The 17261-nt window shown below is 40.7% G+C and overlaps 1 long non-coding RNA gene across 3 annotated transcripts; it reads right to left on the minus strand.

The window, feature by feature from the left end:
- Nucleotides 1-1351: 1351 nt before the first annotated feature.
- LOC309693740 lies at nt 1352-10245 on the minus strand. Of its 3 annotated transcripts, none has more exons than XR_014272695.1 (3): nt 9662-10245; nt 6058-7467; nt 1352-5359 (listed from the first exon to the last, which is right to left on the minus strand). It is a non-coding gene; the product is annotated as an uncharacterized lncRNA (long non-coding RNA). The 3 variants fall into 3 exon arrangements; XR_014272696.1 differs by having other exon boundaries at nt 6058-7470; XR_014272697.1 differs by lacking the exon at nt 9662-10245 and having other exon boundaries at nt 6058-9307.
- Between the last annotated feature and the right edge of the window lie 7016 nt (nt 10246-17261).

The following is a 17261-nucleotide window of genomic DNA, read 5'->3' on the forward strand; positions in this document are numbered from 1 at the left end:
TCCCACTCTCAAACACACACACGCGGTAATCTAGCTTTCACCCAACAACAGGTGTTCTGGGAATCCTTTTTTTTTTTTTCAATTATTAAACTTTATTAAGAAACAGTATACAGAACATGTATACAACCAGAACAAAATTAACATATGCCAGGGGGTGTAATACAAAGAATTACATACATTCAATAATTTGTAATTACTGAATGTTCGGCTTATCGGTCTGGAAGAGGGTCTGGAAAGTGGTGGCAGCATAAATGATTATGTGATGAAGATACTCGCGGATGGCCTAGGTCTACGGGGGGAGGAATATGAGCTGGAAAGATGCCACAGAAGTACGAGACCACGCCTGGGACCTGGTCAGTCACCTCGAGTCGTGCTGGTGAGATTTCTCCGTTACACTGCACGACAAAAAGTTATCATGACCGCTAAACAGAAGAAAGGAATACTGTGGGAGAACTGTCGTTTGTCATTTTATGAAGATATGACCGCGGAGCGAGCGGCGCAGAGGAAGCTTTTCTCCCCAGAAATTCGTGCGTGAGAACTTTTAGGAAGTGGTGGAGTAAGGGGTTAATAAGCTAAATTACGTGCATGGGAGCGCATCGTTAATAGTTTCATAAGACGGGGGCGGGCTCCCTGGGGTGTCGACGGGACAGCAGGAGGACAGCAGTTCACTGTCCACGGGACCATCACGGACCAGAGACAGTTTTGCCCACGGGGCTTTTGCGCTGTCATGTTCCTTTTTTGGACGGCGCTATTTCTTTTTTTATGTTCGTTGTTTTTTATTTTTTTGGTAGAGATTCTATAGGTGAGGTACTGTTCTTGTTTAAACTTATGTTCTGGTTCAAGCAGGGTTATCAGCACAGGTTAAATGGTTATGGGTTGGAAGATATAAGGCTTATAGATACCTTAACATGGCATAGTCATGGGGAATGTGGACGTTAATATTGTGTCATGGAATATAAATGGCTGTGGCACACCAGTCAAAAGAAAAAAAGTGCTTAGCTACCTCAAGTCTCATAATGCTGATATTGCATACATCCAGGAGACGCATTTTGCGAATGAAAATGAAGCATTGAAATTAAAAAGGGATTGGGTTGGGAAAGTATTTCATAACTCAAGATCAAGCAAGAGTCGTGGTTGAAGGAAACTGTTTCCAGGGCCTACTCCGTGGATCGGCTTCCTCCGAGGCGTGGACGTCTATCAGCAGAGAATGTACCTTCACCTATCAGCAGAGAATGTCCCTTAGTCTGTAACACAGTCAAATATATTCTCAAGTAATATTCAAGCATGCCATTCAGCGTGTTAGTACGAGCAGCTCGGGAGCAGCTTGGGAGAACAAGAAAACAGAGACTGCTTTAGATTGTCTTCCCAAAGTGACTCAACTTTATTCACAAGTACAACAGTTTATATAGAGGGTAAAATTCATGAGACAGCAGATTATCAGTTTAAACCAGTACAGACCAAGATAAGGCAGCGTCTTCCTGCCCTTGGGTGAAGAAGCATCCTTTGTGTAGTTTATTAGTTCAGCTACAATTGTGATTATCTCAGCGACATATTTTCAAGGCACAAAACGAAGAGTTCTTACATTAGTGAAATCTGAAACAAACCATTTGGCCTTCAACAGGCGTCTAAAAGATTAAGAAACTAATGTAGCTGAGGGAGTGATCTCTGTGGTATTTCAACCTTGTACCAGCCTGTGATTCTCACACATCAATTCTTGGGTCAAAGAGAAAAATAACTAAAACAAAAGGGGCCTTATTGAATGACAGAGTTTTCCTGCATAATGTCACTATAAAACAATATCCAGTAAATGCTACCATGGTACTAAAATACCTAACAGTTCCCCTCTTTTATTATTTTTTAAAAATAATAACTCAAATAGAAAGGAAAAATCACAAATGTAATAACATAATATAAAAAGCAAATCATAAAATGTCATAGTTCACAACCTAATGTTCAATATACACATCAGGAACATCATTGGTAACATCTGGCATATCCTCAGGATCAATTTGTGCTAATTGCAAATACATTGAAGTAGCTGTACTGGTAGCTATACGGGTTATCATTGAGCGTACACAGGGTATCACACAACAGGCAATAATCATCAAAAACAAAATAATACATGCTACAACTGTTACAAAGGCTACAATGAGTTCCTTCCATTTTCCAAACGTGTCCTGCATCCACTTGTCTAGCCACTGACCGTGACCTGTATTGGCTCTTAGTTCTATCTGCAATGCTTCAAGTTTATTCATAGCTTGTGTAAATGAACCGTTAGGGGCGGTATTATTGGGAATAAAAGTACAACAAACATCTTCAAACATAGCACAAACACCTCCTTTCTCAGCTAACAGCATATCTAAGGCCATTCTATTTTGCATGGTCATTAAGGAGGCAGCAGACATCTGTTCTCCTAGGGCTTTAAGGGCCGTATTGGTCAAATTAGTAAGTCTTTGCTGATTGTAATAAACATAATTGATCCAGCCTACATTTTTGTTCACCTGTATCCACGGTAGTATTGAGACAAACCCTGCTGATATTTCTCCTTGTGCCTTTAATTCATTTGGTATCCCGCGTGGAACTCCTATAGCATCTATGTAAACGTTATGTGAATAAGCGGAGCGTTCCGTCCGTCTGCTGGATACAGGCAGATCCGAGGTTTGTTGTATCAGTAGTTCTTGAGCTAAAGTTACTAGACCGCAGGTACCGGTCCAATTAACAGGTAAGGCTAATCTAAGAGTATTATTGCACATCCAATAAGCATGTGGGATTGGTCTGGTCAGGCGCGAAGCCGTAAAGCCTTTTAATATGCCTCCCCAGTACGAGTCGTTTAGTGTGTTGGGCGAATGCAGGATTGTTGAGTTATCTGAATGCGTACTTATATATGCATATATATAAGAAAACATATGTTTATATTGTGTCCTGTCAACACTCGCTGCTAGCCATGTTTCGTTACAGCGTGCTCCTGGAGAGTCAGAAAAGAACGTATAGTTTTGTGTGTCATAATTTATGTTTTCAAGTTTTGGTCGGTGTATGCATGTCATCAAGATATTTGGGTGATGGCGCACCTGTGTTGGGGGCGAAAGAGGTTCAGTGCGGTCTTCGGGGCGCTTCATTTGGTTGCAGGGGTGGGTAGAATCATTAATCATGCTAACATCCTTACTAGAGACTTGTGCTGTGTATATGAATAAACAATCTAAAGGACTTAGTTCTACTCGCAGCGCTTCAATCAGGGTTACCGTTAAGGGCCCCTTTTTATCATTTTTGAATAGCATCTTTGTTAAGGGAAAACCTGAAATTGGATATCCCACTATGACCTGTTCTGGATTACCCTTTGAACAGACATAACAGTTACTGTTTCCTAAGTCACGAGCGGCTGTTCTGGCATTGTCATACCAGGCGTTGGTTCCTGTTCTAGGGGGTGCATAAGATGGTTTATTGGTGGTGTCTGTGTTGCTTTCTACTGATTTTAGAGAACGTGACGAGTGTACTAGGTGGGTGTCTTGCCAAGTGGAGCATGAGGTATTGTCAGCAAAATGTGGCCTGCAGGAACGTGAACAGGGTTGCACTTTACAATACGAAATAGTAAATAAAAATCCTAAGGTTAATGCAGTAGATATGATTAATAACCTAAATATATAAAAAAGACAGTTCTTTAGTCGTCTCCTGGCCTGGTCCCAGGTTCGAGAGACACAGAATAAGCGTCGTGTTATGACAATGGGCATTTCATTTTCTCCATTATCAGGATGAAACGAGTCTATCTTTATCAGGTTAGACATTGTGTGGTACTCTAGGCTTTCTGTTCCTGCTGGATGTTCGAGTACCTTGTTGTTGTTCAGGCGGGGGATCAAAGGGCTTTCTGAGTCTTGGCTCTTTCAGGCGTTGTGTGTTAATCAGTGATTGTGTGTGTGTAGGTGGATTGGATCCGGGCGCTGGCTCGCCTGAGTCGTCATCTATAGGTGTATTGAATCCGGGCGCTGGCTCGCCTGAGACGTCATCTACTTGATCCGACGCCTTAGGTGGTTTGGTGGGGCTGGTCTTAACCCTGCTGGCATGAATCCACTGAGGTTGTCCGTCTGTTAGGATGCTGGTTCTCGTCACTGCAAGTACAGTCTGGGGGCTGGAACACGCGGCCTCCCCGAGTGCCCTTGGTTTTAGCGACTTTACCAACACCGCATCTCCTGGTTTCCACGGATGGGTTGGATCTGTGGAAGGGAGAGGCTGAGAGAGACAAACTTTCTGATAGTTATTATTCAGTGTTTCTACCAGGTTATGAACATAGTCAGACAATGCAGTGTCTATGTCCCCTTCCAATAGCGGTGCCCCTCTGGAGGCTGACCATGGTGTTGGAAACGGTCTTCCCATGATTATTTCAAATGGAGATAATTTGGTTGCTGCGGATGGAGTCATTCTAATCTCGCAGAGGATTTGAGGAAGTAGTTTGATCCAGGTCATTCCTGTTTCTATCATTGCTTTAGTCAGGCGATTTTTTATGGTCCTATTCATTCTTTCTACAACTCCTGAACTCTGAGGATGGTATGGCACATGATATTTCCAGTCTATTGCTAGAGTTTTAGCACACTTTTGAATTACTTCTGATGTGAATGAAGGTCCTCTATCACTGTTAATTTGGTGAGGTATTCCAAATCTGGGTATTATTTCATTGCACAACTTTTGACAGACTACTTCTGCAGTTTCTTTTGATGTTGGGTAAGCTTCTACCCATTTACTAAATTGGTCCACTATTACCAGTAAGTACTTGATGCTTCCTTGTGCTGGCATGTGTGTAAAATCAATTTGTAATGTATGAAATGGGAAATCTGGTTGTGGTAAATGCTGATGTTTTGCTTTTGGTTTTCCTACATTAGTTCGTGCACATGTTAGACAGGTTGCTAATATGCGTTTTACTGCGTGTGATGTTTTCTCGATTACAAATCTTGATTTTATTGCTCCTATTACCCCTCTTTGTCCGACATGACTCACACCGTGAAAATGGCGGACAAGGATTGGCAGTAGTGAAGATGGGAGGGCAATCAAACCCTCAAGGTTTTTGTATAAGCCGTCTCTGTTATCTAAGGTACAATCATTACTTTCCCAGTAAGTGTAATCTAAGGCAGAGGCTTGCTCTTGTATGAATTTTAGGTCAACATTTGTTTCTAAATAGTCTGGGAGCGTGACAAGTGGCAGCTGTAAAGGCAAAGATAATACTTCCCTTCTGGGTGGTTGCTGTGAGGCAGCAGCTGCTTTCGCGGTTACGTCTGCAAGAGCATTTCCCACTGCTTCGTCTGTGTCAGCCGTGCTGTGCCCCTTCGTTTTAACAACTGCAATTGCCGATGGCAGCTGTATAGCCTGCAAAAGTCTTTGAACAAGGTCAGAATTAGCGATCGATTTTCCATCAGCAGATCTAAATCCTCTTTGTCTCCACAATGTGCCAAAGTCATGCACCACACCGAATGCATAACGGCTATCAGTGTAAATTGTTACCCGCTTATCCACATGTAACTCACAGGCGCGTATTAAAGCCATGAGCTCTGCTTTTTGTGCTGAGTGAAATGGTAATGAGTGAGCCTCTAGTATGATGTCAGGCAATGTCACCACCGAATAGCCACAAAGAAATAAGTTGTCATTTGGTCTTGAACAGGACCCGTCCACATAAACAATGACTGAGTCTGGGATTGGTGTCTGCTCTAAGTCTGGGCGTGGTGCTGTGGATTCCTGTATACGTGTCATACAATCATGATCGTCAGGGTCGTCTGAACCATCCTGTCGGTCAGAGGAACACAGCATACGAATGAGTAAGTGTGCTGGCGAATTGGGTGTGCTGCTTGCTTTTATAGTGAGATTTGCTGTTGAAGTTAGTGTAGCTTCATAACCTGAGCGACGTTGTGCGGTCATGTGTTGTGTAGTTATGTTTGCTAGAATGGTCGTGACCTGGTGATTGGTGTGTAGAATAGTGTCATGTGAGAGTGTGAGCTTCTCGCAGTCCCTTATCATGATAGAGCAAGCTGCTACTGCTCTCAGGCAGGCCGGCATCCCCTGAACAACTGCTGGCAGCACCTTTGAGTAGAAGGCTACTGGACGGTAGCCACAGCCATGCTCTTGGGCCAATACACCTGCACAGGTTGTGCCGTCCTCTGTGACGTACAGGTGGAACGGTAAGTGGTAGTCAGGCAGACCCAAACAAGGGGCGGAGGTCAGCGCTCCCTGTAATGCATTGAAAGAGGCAGTCATTTCTGTGGACCACAGTATTCGAGGAGGCTTGTCTTTTTTGCAGCATTCACGCAGAATGTGGTCATGAAAAGAACAGTCTGGTATCCACTGTCTGCAATAGTTCACCATGCCTAGGAAAGACAGCATTTCTTTCTGTGTAGTGGGCTTAGGGACAGAGGTCACAGCTTTGACCCTGTCTGTAGTCATGGAACGTTGTCCGTGAGACAGTGTAAATCCCAAATATTGAACAGAAGTCTGACAGTACTGCATTTTCTTTGCTGATGCTTTGTGGCCAGTCTGTTGGAGGTGCTGGAGTAGCATGTGTGTGGCAGTTTGACATAGTTTTTCACTTTCAGCACAGAGGAGGAGATCATCTACATACTGGATCAGAGTACAGCCCTCTGGAGGAGTGAAGCCGTCCAGGGTAGCACGTACTACCATTGAGAAAGCCGCAGGGCTGTCTACCATGCCTTGGGGTAAGCGAGTCCATGTGTACTGCTTATCTCTATGTGTAAAAGCAAATATCGGCTGTGTGTCCTCATGCACAGGTACTGAGAAAAAGGCGGAGCACAAATCCACCACAGTAAAATGTGTAGCTGTTGCTGGAATAGATGTCAGTATGCTGGGAACATCTGGGACAATAGGTGGCAGAGGCATAATGACTGCATTAACTTGCCTTAAGTCTTGTGTGAAACGCCATACGCCAGGTTTGTTAGGCTTTGGCACAGGATTGACAGGAGTGTTATATGGAGATACTGTGGGCTTTATTACTCCAGCTGTCAATAAATCTCCTATGATGATGTCTAAGGCTGCGGCTTTTTCAGCGGAAATGGGATATTGCTTGACATATACCGGCTTGTTGTTTTTCAGCTGAGCATGATAAGGTGTACAGTCGATAAATCCTACATCATTCTCACCTCTTGACCATAATGTCATGTTTTGATATTCAGCTGGCAATGTGACAGCAGAGATAGTACAGTGTATGGGGTAGGTTAGATCTATGTGTTGACATGGTGCAGTGATGTCATAGCCTATGTCTGAGTTATGTGACAAAACCACTGTTTGGCCTTCACTGGTGTGAGCAGTTATCATGTTGTTGAACAGTGTGAGAGAAACTAATATGTGGCTTCCAGGCATGGGGCTACCTGGTAACGGTGTTTGCACATGTTTTTGACACAGAGTGTGACGTGGGATACCAGTCAGATGGATATTGAGTTCATTCTCCGCTGAGGCGTCCAGCTGACACAGAGGATGTTCCTTCTCCATGGTGTCGGTGCATAGGGCAGAGAAAACATAGCTGTTATCAATATCTGCAAACATTTCACCCTTTGTGTTAAATGAAATACACAAGTTCATTTTTGCCATTAAATCTCTGCCTAATAGATTCACAGGCGAGTTTGGAATAATTATGAATGGATGATATGTAATTTCATCTGGTTTTGGGCCCCAGCGTGTCTTTAGAGAATGAGTTTTGGGGCATTGCACTAGAGTTCCGTTTATTCCCATGGTGTTGATGCACACAGAGGAAACAGGCCCACTATAGAATTTTCCAGACAGTGAACTTTTAGTGGCTCCACTGTCAACTAAAAAGGAATAAATCTTTTCACCTATCTCTATATCTAACATGGGCAAGCTTTCTGTGTTACGGGACAATTGCAAATGCAGCATCGTGTGTAGTGCTTCACACTGTCCCTCATCATCACCTGGGCCTCCCTATTGTCGGTCCAGTCTTTCGTTATCATATGGGTGGGGATTAAAATGTGGATTATAAGGTTGCTGCCTAAGTGCAAAGGGGCCGTTTCTTTGATGTGATTCCTGTCTGCGTTGCCAGTTACCTTGTCTGTAAGAGCTCTGCTGACGCCTAGTGGCAGGAGCTGGTCCTGTGTTTTGTGGTTGAGACCTATGTGCCGCTGATTTGCATTCCCTCCTCCAGTGTCCTATTATTCCACAATAAAAACATACGTCTCCACTCCTATCTCTCCTTCTGAAATCTCCCTGCTGCGCTTGTTGAGGGGACGGGGCCCCTGCATACATCATTTTTTCACTTTCCTCTGAGCCTTCAACATCAAAGTTCAACAACATCTTAACAGTTTTAGCCTTCGTGCTGTTGGGGAAAAGATCTGCACCAGCTTTTGTTTTGACAAGTGTGATAAAGTTCTTTATTTTCATGTCATAGAGATTATCAGTGGCAGTCAGCTTCAATAGTTGTGAACATTCTGGATGAATATTGTTTAAGAATGTTGTTATGAAAATCTGATCATTTCCTCCTTCAGGCATGCATGCCTCATTAGTCCAGCAGTGTGTGAAACGTTTCATAAACACTAGAATGGATTCATCTGGCTTTTGCTTACACATGGTTACTGCATTTAAATCAATTTTATCTCTAGACATTGTGAGCAGAAATCTCTTTAGATTTTGAAAAAAGGCTGTGATTTTGTCATCATTTATCCACAAAAACGAGGTGGTGTTGGCTGCTTGGTCATTTTTAGGGTCTAGTTCCTCTACTTCTTCAATAAGCTGAGATTCAGTCACACCTGGGATTCGTTGACATAATATATATCTATAATCAGGCCCACCCAAGTGGTGGTATCTGGTACTTCTCTGTAATGCAGAAACAAAGGCTGTAGGATTTTGTAGAGGATCGGGAAGTTCTTTAATGGTTGCTGCTAACTCTGAAATTTTAGGGGGTTGAATGCAACACATGTCCCCTATTATCATGAACGGGAGGGAGGTGCTGACGTCATTAAATTGTGATCCCTGCTTTTCTTTATAACGGGTGTTTTTGTGGGGGCCCTCTTGAGTTTTTTCCTCTTTTTTCTGCTTTAAGTAGTTCCTTATTAAATTTCTGGTGTTAGTTATTGCTTTTGGCACAGTTAAACCATTCGCTACTCTAGTGTGGCGCTGAACATGATTATCTATGACAGAAACGGCTTCCTGCAGTTCAGCTTCCGTACGTTCAGTTAAAGGATCTTTCATGATTTCCTCACACTCTGTCATTAACTGTTTTGTTTGCTTTTTATGTTCCTGTAACTCTCTTTCTCGTTCAGTGTATTCTCGTTCCTGTCTTTGATCTAGGTTAAACCAGTCATCTTCTTCTGATTTAAGTGTCATTTCAGTGCCTTCCTCACTCCTTTGGGATTCTGATGTTATATCAGGATATACGCGCTGATGACGTGCAGCCGCCGCAGCAGCTATTAATTCTGTTTTTTCATCATAAGGCGGCGGAGCCGTAGGTTGAACGGATGGGCATATAAGGCTAGTTTTTTCTGCAGTGGATTTACTAGAGCCTACACTGGCTTGATTTAAAGCATTTACGTCTGGCTCGGGTCCTTTTTTCCATAGTGGTAGCATGCGATTGGTCACATCACGACATTCTATCATATATTTTTTACAGGACTTTTTAATCAGCCTACTTTTCTTATCACAAATAGTATTTAACATTTCTACTGACCTGTTTTCTGGCGATAATCGCTCGGGATAGGGCTCCGGAAATACATTAGGATGCATTAAAGTTATAGTTCTTAAGTTCGAGACGAAATCAGTCACGTAAGCACTTCCGCATGTTCTGGATACAAAATCATGGAAGTCTTCATTGATTCGCGAGCGTGGGTTAAACGTAACCGGAAGTGGGAGTCGTACTGAGCCGCTATTTGTGATTTTATATTTTATTTTTTTCGGTTTTACAGTTAATTTTGATTTTTTATCGGACCCGTCTAAGGTCTTTGAATTATTCTGACCCATGGTCAGTGATTTCCAGAGGGGTTTAGACGCTTTGAAGGATTTAAGTTAGTTTTTATTTTTGCTGTGGCACACCTGAGGTTACTTGATTTTTTGCTAGCAATTTTATGTTTTTAGTGAGCAACTTCTCACTTTTTAACGAGCAACTTCTCGTTTTATGACCCCAGGCAACTTCCTGTGTCCTTTCTGCTGGTGAGCAACTTCTTAGTTTATGACAGCAGGCAACTTCCTGTGTCCTTTCTGCTTTTATTTACAAAACAACAGGCAACTTCCTGTGTTTCTACGTGGGCCACTAAATAAGGCTCCTCAGTGTATCCCACTTGTTACTATGTGGGCCACTGAAGAAGGCCTCGTCAGCGTATCCCGTTTCTATGTGGATCACTGAGAAAGGCATAACACAGTCTTATAAAATAAAAAGACAAGTGCCTACCTTCGTCAGGATCCCACTTCTGACACCAAAATTGAAGGAAACTGTTTCCAGGGCCTACTCCGTGGATCGGCTTCCTCCGAGGCGTGGACGTCTATCAGCAGAGAATGTACCTTCACCTATCAGCAGAGAATGTCCCTTAGTCTGTAACACAGTCAAATATATTCTCAAGTAATATTCAAGCATGCCATTCAGCGTGTTAGTACGAGCAGCTCGGGAGCAGCTTGGGAGAACAAGAAAACAGAGACTGCTTTAGATTGTCTTCCCAAAGTGACTCAACTTTATTCACAAGTACAACAGTTTATATAGAGGGTAAAATTCATGAGACAGCAGATTATCAGTTTAAACCAGTACAGACCAAGATAAGGCAGCGTCTTCCTGCCCTTGGGTGAAGAAGCATCCTTTGTGTAGTTTATTAGTTCAGCTACAATTGTGATTATCTCAGCGACATATTTTCAAGGCACAAAACGAAGAGTTCTTACATTAGTGAAATCTGAAACAAACCATTTGGCCTTCAACAGGCGTCTAAAAGATTAAGAAACTAATGTAGCTGAGGGAGTGATCTCTGTGGTATTTCAACCTTGTACCAGCCTGTGATTCTCACACATCAATTCTTGGGTCAAAGAGAAAAATAACTAAAACAAAAGGGGCCTTATTGAATGACAGAGTTTTCCTGCATAATGTCACTATAAAACAATATCCAGTAAATGCTACCATGGTACTAAAATACCTAACAGTGGTGTCATGATACTCATTAATAAAAGACTAAACTTTGTATTATTGAAGGAAAGCCGGGATGAAGACGGGCGAGTGTTGGCTCTGCAGGCTCTCATTAATGGAGTTCAGGTTGTTCTGTGCAATATTTACGCCCCAAATAGGGATGAACCTAATTTTATGGATGAGGTTAACAAGATGCTAGGGAACATGAAGGGCCAGATCTTGTTAGGTGGAGACTTTAATAATGTGATGGATGAATATATTGATAGAAGTGCCATTAATGCAACTTCAAGTACTAGAACTGGGACAGCGATAGATGCTTTAAAAGAAGATCTCAGTGTGGTAGATATTTGGAGGCTTGTTCACCCTATGGAAAGAGAATACACCTTTTACTCTCATTCGCATAAGACATATTCCCGAATAGATTATTTTTTGATTTCTAAATCATGTGTCAATTTAGTAGTAAACTGTGACATTGGTGTGATTGCTTTAACAGATCACGCACCAGTAGAATTGCACATAAATCTAAATGTCGAAAAGAACAGAACGGGTAGGTGGAGACTAAACTCAAGCATATTGCAGGACGAAAAATTTGTATCAACCCTAAAAGAGGATATAAGATATTTTTTAGAGGTGAATGTTGGATCTACGGACAGGCTGGCTATTGTATGGGATGCTTTGAAGGCATTTATTCGTGGAAAGTGCATAGGCTATAGTTCTAAGAAAAATAGAGAAGATAAGGAAAAGATAAGAACTTTGGAGGAAAATATAAGTAAATTGGAAAAACAATTAGCAGGAAAATTTGATGATAATAAATTTAAAGAGATTTGCCAGCTTAAATATGATCTTCATAAAATTTATAACAAAAAAGCAGAGTATGCCCTCTTTCGTCTTAAAACTAATTTCTATGAGAATGGTGAAAAGACAGGCAGGCTATTAGCCAGACAACTTAAGCAAATGGACAATCAGAATGTTATTACGGCAGTTAAAAAGGATGATAAATTAGTTACATCTTCTTCAGAGATTAACACAATTTTAAAAATATTTTATCAAGATTTATACACGTCCGATAACAAAGTAAGTATGGATCTGCTGAGTACATACTTTGATAAAATGAAAATACCAAAAATCTCACAAGAGGGTAGGGACAAATTGGAAACTCCACTAACTGAGGTAGAAGTAAAAGAAGCTATCCGTGCAATGAAAGCTGGGAAGTCACCAGGAATAGATGGATTCCCAGCAGAATTTTACCATAAATTTATAGATTTGATATGTCCTTTTCTAACTGAAGTATTACATGAAGCCTTTGAATTTGGACGACTCCCTGCAAGTTTTAATCAGGCAGTAATATCACTAATTCCAAAAGGCGACAAGGATTTAACTGATCCAGGTAATTACAGACCAATAAGTTTAATCAATGTGGATTGCAAAATTCTATCCAAAGTTTTAGCAACAAGGTTGGAGGTTGTGATACCACAAATTATTCATCAAGATCAAGTAGGGTTTATCAAGAATAGATCTGCTTCTGATAATATGAGGAGATTACTACACCTGCTGTGGCTGAATAGAAATAACACAAATCCTGTATTGGCTATATCTTTAGATGCACAGAAAGCTTGTGATAGGGTGGAGTGGAACTTTCTGTTCACAGCCCTGGAAAAGTTTGGAATAGGTGACAATTTTTGCAGATGGATTAGAACCATGTATTCTGGTCCAGAAGCAGCTGTATTTACAAATGGGGTACTTTCTCCTTTTTTTAGTATTTCCAGATCAACACGTCAAGGATGCAATTTAAGCCCATTGCTATTTATAATATTTTTAGAGCCATTAGCTATTCAAATCAGAGAAAATGCAGAGATTAAAGGTGTATTTGGGGGAGGCAGAGAACACAAATTATTCCTGTATGCAGATGATGTGGTGATATTAAACCAAGACCCAACTAATTCTATCACAAAACTATTAGAGGTGATTAATACATACTCAATGTTTTCGGGGTACAAAATTAATTGGCATAAATCAGAGGCGATGCCAGTTTCCCAGGCTTGCAGTCATAACTTTATATCGGGCTTTAACTTTAAGTGGGTGGACAAGGGAATGAAATATCTTGGAATTGAATTGGACCCCAATATTGAGGATATTATGGCTAACAGTACGGGAAAATTATTAAACAAGATCAATAAAAACTTGGGTAAATGGAGTAAACTAAATTTGACATTGTGGGGAAAAGTGAACACAGTTAAAATGGTTGTGGCACCGCTCATCAACTATTATACAGGAATGCTGCCTATGTGTATCCCGCGACGGATGTTGCAAAGCTACAATAATATAATAAAAGATTTTCTTTGGAAGGGTGGTAAACCCCGTATTAACATAAATCGACTGTCCCAATCTAAGAAAGAAGGGGGACTAGCCCTGCCCAATATAGAGTATTATAGTATCTCTTTGGAAATGGCTAGATTAGGCAAACATTGGGCAGGGAAAAATAATGTAGACTGGATTTTAATAGAACAAGAGCTTGCATCTCCATTCACACCAATTGATATTTTATCACAAAAAGTGAATAATCACGGTAAGACGCAAAACCCTATTTTGAAATTTTCGAAAATGGTGTGGTTGGAGGGGCATAAGAAATATAAACTTGTGCCATATGTACAGAAGTATGCCTCCTTGTGGTATAACCCTAAAATTAAAATTGGTAAGCAGACTGTTTATTGGACACAATGGTGAGAAGAGGTATCAGAACTGTTAGTGACCTATTTGAAGGGGGTGTTTTCATGTCGTATGAGGATATTAAAAAAAAGTTTTGTTTAGAGGGTAACAGTCATTTCTGGAAGTATTTGCAAATAAGAAACTGTTTAAAAGGAGGAGTTACAATAACATGTGAAAGTAACTCGATAGAGAATTTCATGCTACTACCCCCATTTCTGTGCACAGCTGCGAAATGGTATAATATTTGCCCATGGATTAAAAACAATATAAATAAGAGCCTGAAAAAAGTATGCGAAAGGGATCTAGGGCGTACAATGGATGAAGATACATGGGATTCTATATTGTCGAACAATGGATTATACATTAGGGAAGCCAGGGGAAAATTTATTCAATACAAAATTCTTAACAGATACTATTATACTCCTTCAAGGCTGTATAGAATGGGGATTGGTAGAGATGACTTGTGTTGGAAATGCCAAAAAGCCAAAGGTACTCTGATACATGCCCTCTGGGAATGCCCGCTGGTTTTTCCAGTTTGGAACACTGTACTGAATTATTTGCAGGGGTGGACACTTTGTAACCTACCCAGATCACCTAAATTATGTTTACTAGGAGACAAAGGAGAGGTGCCGCAATTAAGTAAACACCAGTTTAGAGTGTTAAGTACCAGGGCCGTGCAGAGAGGTTTAAAGGGGCGGGTGCTCAAAGTTAAAAAGGGGCACATTGAACCAGGCTGAATAACAACAACACACATTCATCAAGAATCTAATATGGGAAGGGCAGGGCTGTGTTGATCTGAGACTGTAGACAGTAAAAAGTCCACAGGAGAGATGGTAGCTGATTAAACAAGTGTCATGAGATAATAACTAAATGCAAAGATTGGTGACAGCGCTTGGAACCATAAGGACACAACAAACTGTGAGAAATAATTTAGGCTCTGCCTGTGAATCACTCTTTGCTTCTCTTCTTCCTTCCTTCCATCATTTCATATATCACTCTCCACTTGCTGTCTATGTGAGAACAAGGCACAACTTGCTATTGCAATAAACTATAATCTAATTATCCACACCTAACAACTCCTGCACTTAATCTATAATAAAATGATGACAGAAAAATGTTATAGCCCTGCCTTTAGTAGCCTCACACAGCTCCTGCTGTTTCCTCCTCATGTCCTTACCAGCCATGTCTGCACAATGTTATATCATGAGTAATAATTTAAAATAATCCATATACATAAAACACACACATGCACACACAGTGACATTTTAGACCTTCTTCAGAATACTGTATATACTTTGGGCATCATGGTGCTGATCCAGAATCCTTACATTATTATTTATTACTAGAGCTACAATAATAAAGCAATGAGGAGGGGGAAGTAATAAATATGAAATAATGTATTTATGATGATTCCATTTGTTTCACTATCCACTCTGTGCAGGGCAAAGCTTATTACATCTTTAAACTGTAGAGATACAATCATTTTACTGCTGTAAAATCCAACTTTTGTCTTATTTAAAATATAAATCTAATATAATCTGCTTCTTAATGTATGTTCTTTAAAATACAGCGTGTGTTTTTTAATATATTATAATTATAATAATGCACAATTATGTGGACATGCATATTAGATCGTTTTTAGTGAAATATAATCCCTCCAGAAAGGCAGGAAATGCCCAGAAACTTAATTTAAAACTAAACATGTTTCTAAATACTTTAAAACTAAATATGTTTCTAAATACTTTAAAACTAAATATGTTTCTAAATACTTTAAAACTAAATATGTTCCCTAACACGGTGACAGAGCTACAGACCCATGACAGCCTTACACAGGTAGCCAGCAGCTGTGACCAGCACTACATGTGCAGTTAATAAAAGGACAGGTAATGTTTGTCGCGCTGTTGCACACACAGCACGCTCGTTTGTTTCAGTTCGTCAGTTGCAACAAGACAGCTTACCAACGTGTACGTAATAAGCTAATACTCCTGGGTGCTACACACTACAGTGCACGCTGTACACCTACTTCCTGGTTGTGTCGCATCAGTCTGTGTCTCTGAGTTAACTTGTGTTTCTCCTACAGCTCCGGACCGGGTTAGGGTTAGCGCGTGCTCTTTGTGAGCTCGTTCCCGGCTCGTAACCAGCGCGTTCTGCCGTCGAGGGCGATCATTGGTTAAATGTGATCATGTGACTGATGCAAGCCAGATCCTTTTATTTAGCAAAACTGTGATTAATAGTTAAATATTATTGTTGAGGGGCACAGACAGGACTCCGCACTCACACACACATAAAAAATAAATAAATAAATAAAAAAAATTTAAAAGTTGCCTCAACAAAAGGGCACTTTGGGCACCCATCAGGAAAGGGGCGGGTGCTCAAGCCCCTCTAGCCCCCCCCCTCTGCACGTCCCTGCCCTCTAGCCCCCCCCTCTGCACGTCCCTGCCCTCTAGCCCCCCCCCCCCCCCTGCACGTCCCTGTTAAGTACTGCATTGGTAACATGTGCCCGTGTCATTTTGGAACACTGGAAGGACTCTCATATTCCAACGCTTAAAATGTGGAAAGACAGAATGATTGGGAATGTTGCATGCGAAAAGATGCTGGGAAAAATACACCATGTGACGGAAGCTGCGCTGGAACAGTGGGACAATTTTTGCACCTACATGTCTACCTGACTTGGACATTTGAGCTTAATACAACATATGTTAAAACCTCACTTGTTTTGTTTTGTTTCGTTGTGTTTTTTTTTTAAATTTATTTATTTATTTTAGTTATTTATCTTGTTTGTTTTTGTTTGTTTGCTTCTTGCTTTTGGTTGTTGCATCTCTGTATTTGCTGTCATAAAATGCAAAATCTAATAAATACTTGAATTATAAAAAAATAATAATTTGTAATTACTACAAACAGTAATAGTTTTCACAGCCTTTTTGTTAAGTGATCCACAAATCAATTTTATGTAACATAAAACATCATTATAGTAATGTTTAAAATTAGGTTTTTTGTTACTGTATTTGCATTTGTGAAAATAAAATTTAGCTAAGATAACTAACAAGTTTATTATAAAGTAAACTTCTTCTTTTTTTTGCCTTCGAAAGAAACAAAATACAACATTTTCCCGTTTCACAGTAAAGTCTTTGTAGAGATGTCCAGCAATGAATCTACTGAAGTCTTTCCAAAATGTTCCAGCGCATGAACAGATCCAGAAGAGGTGCTGCACAGTCTCAGGATGGCTTCCACAAAATCCACAGTTCACATTTATGTCCCTTTTGAACTTCGTCATGTAATGATTAGCAGGATAAAATTTATGCAGTATTTTAAATGAGACTTCCTTCACTTTATTCGTTACCAGATACTTGTTAGGAATTGTCCATACTCTTTTCCAGTTAATGTCACTGACAAAGAAATTCCAATAAGAGACCACATGTGGGAAAGTTAGAGATTCTGTCTGGAACAAAGCACGAATATT

The sequence above is a fragment of the Aulonocara stuartgranti genome (assembly GCF_965226115.1).
Source record: "Aulonocara stuartgranti genome assembly, chromosome: 18".
NCBI classification, from domain to species: Eukaryota; Metazoa; Chordata; class Actinopteri; order Cichliformes; family Cichlidae; genus Aulonocara; species Aulonocara stuartgranti.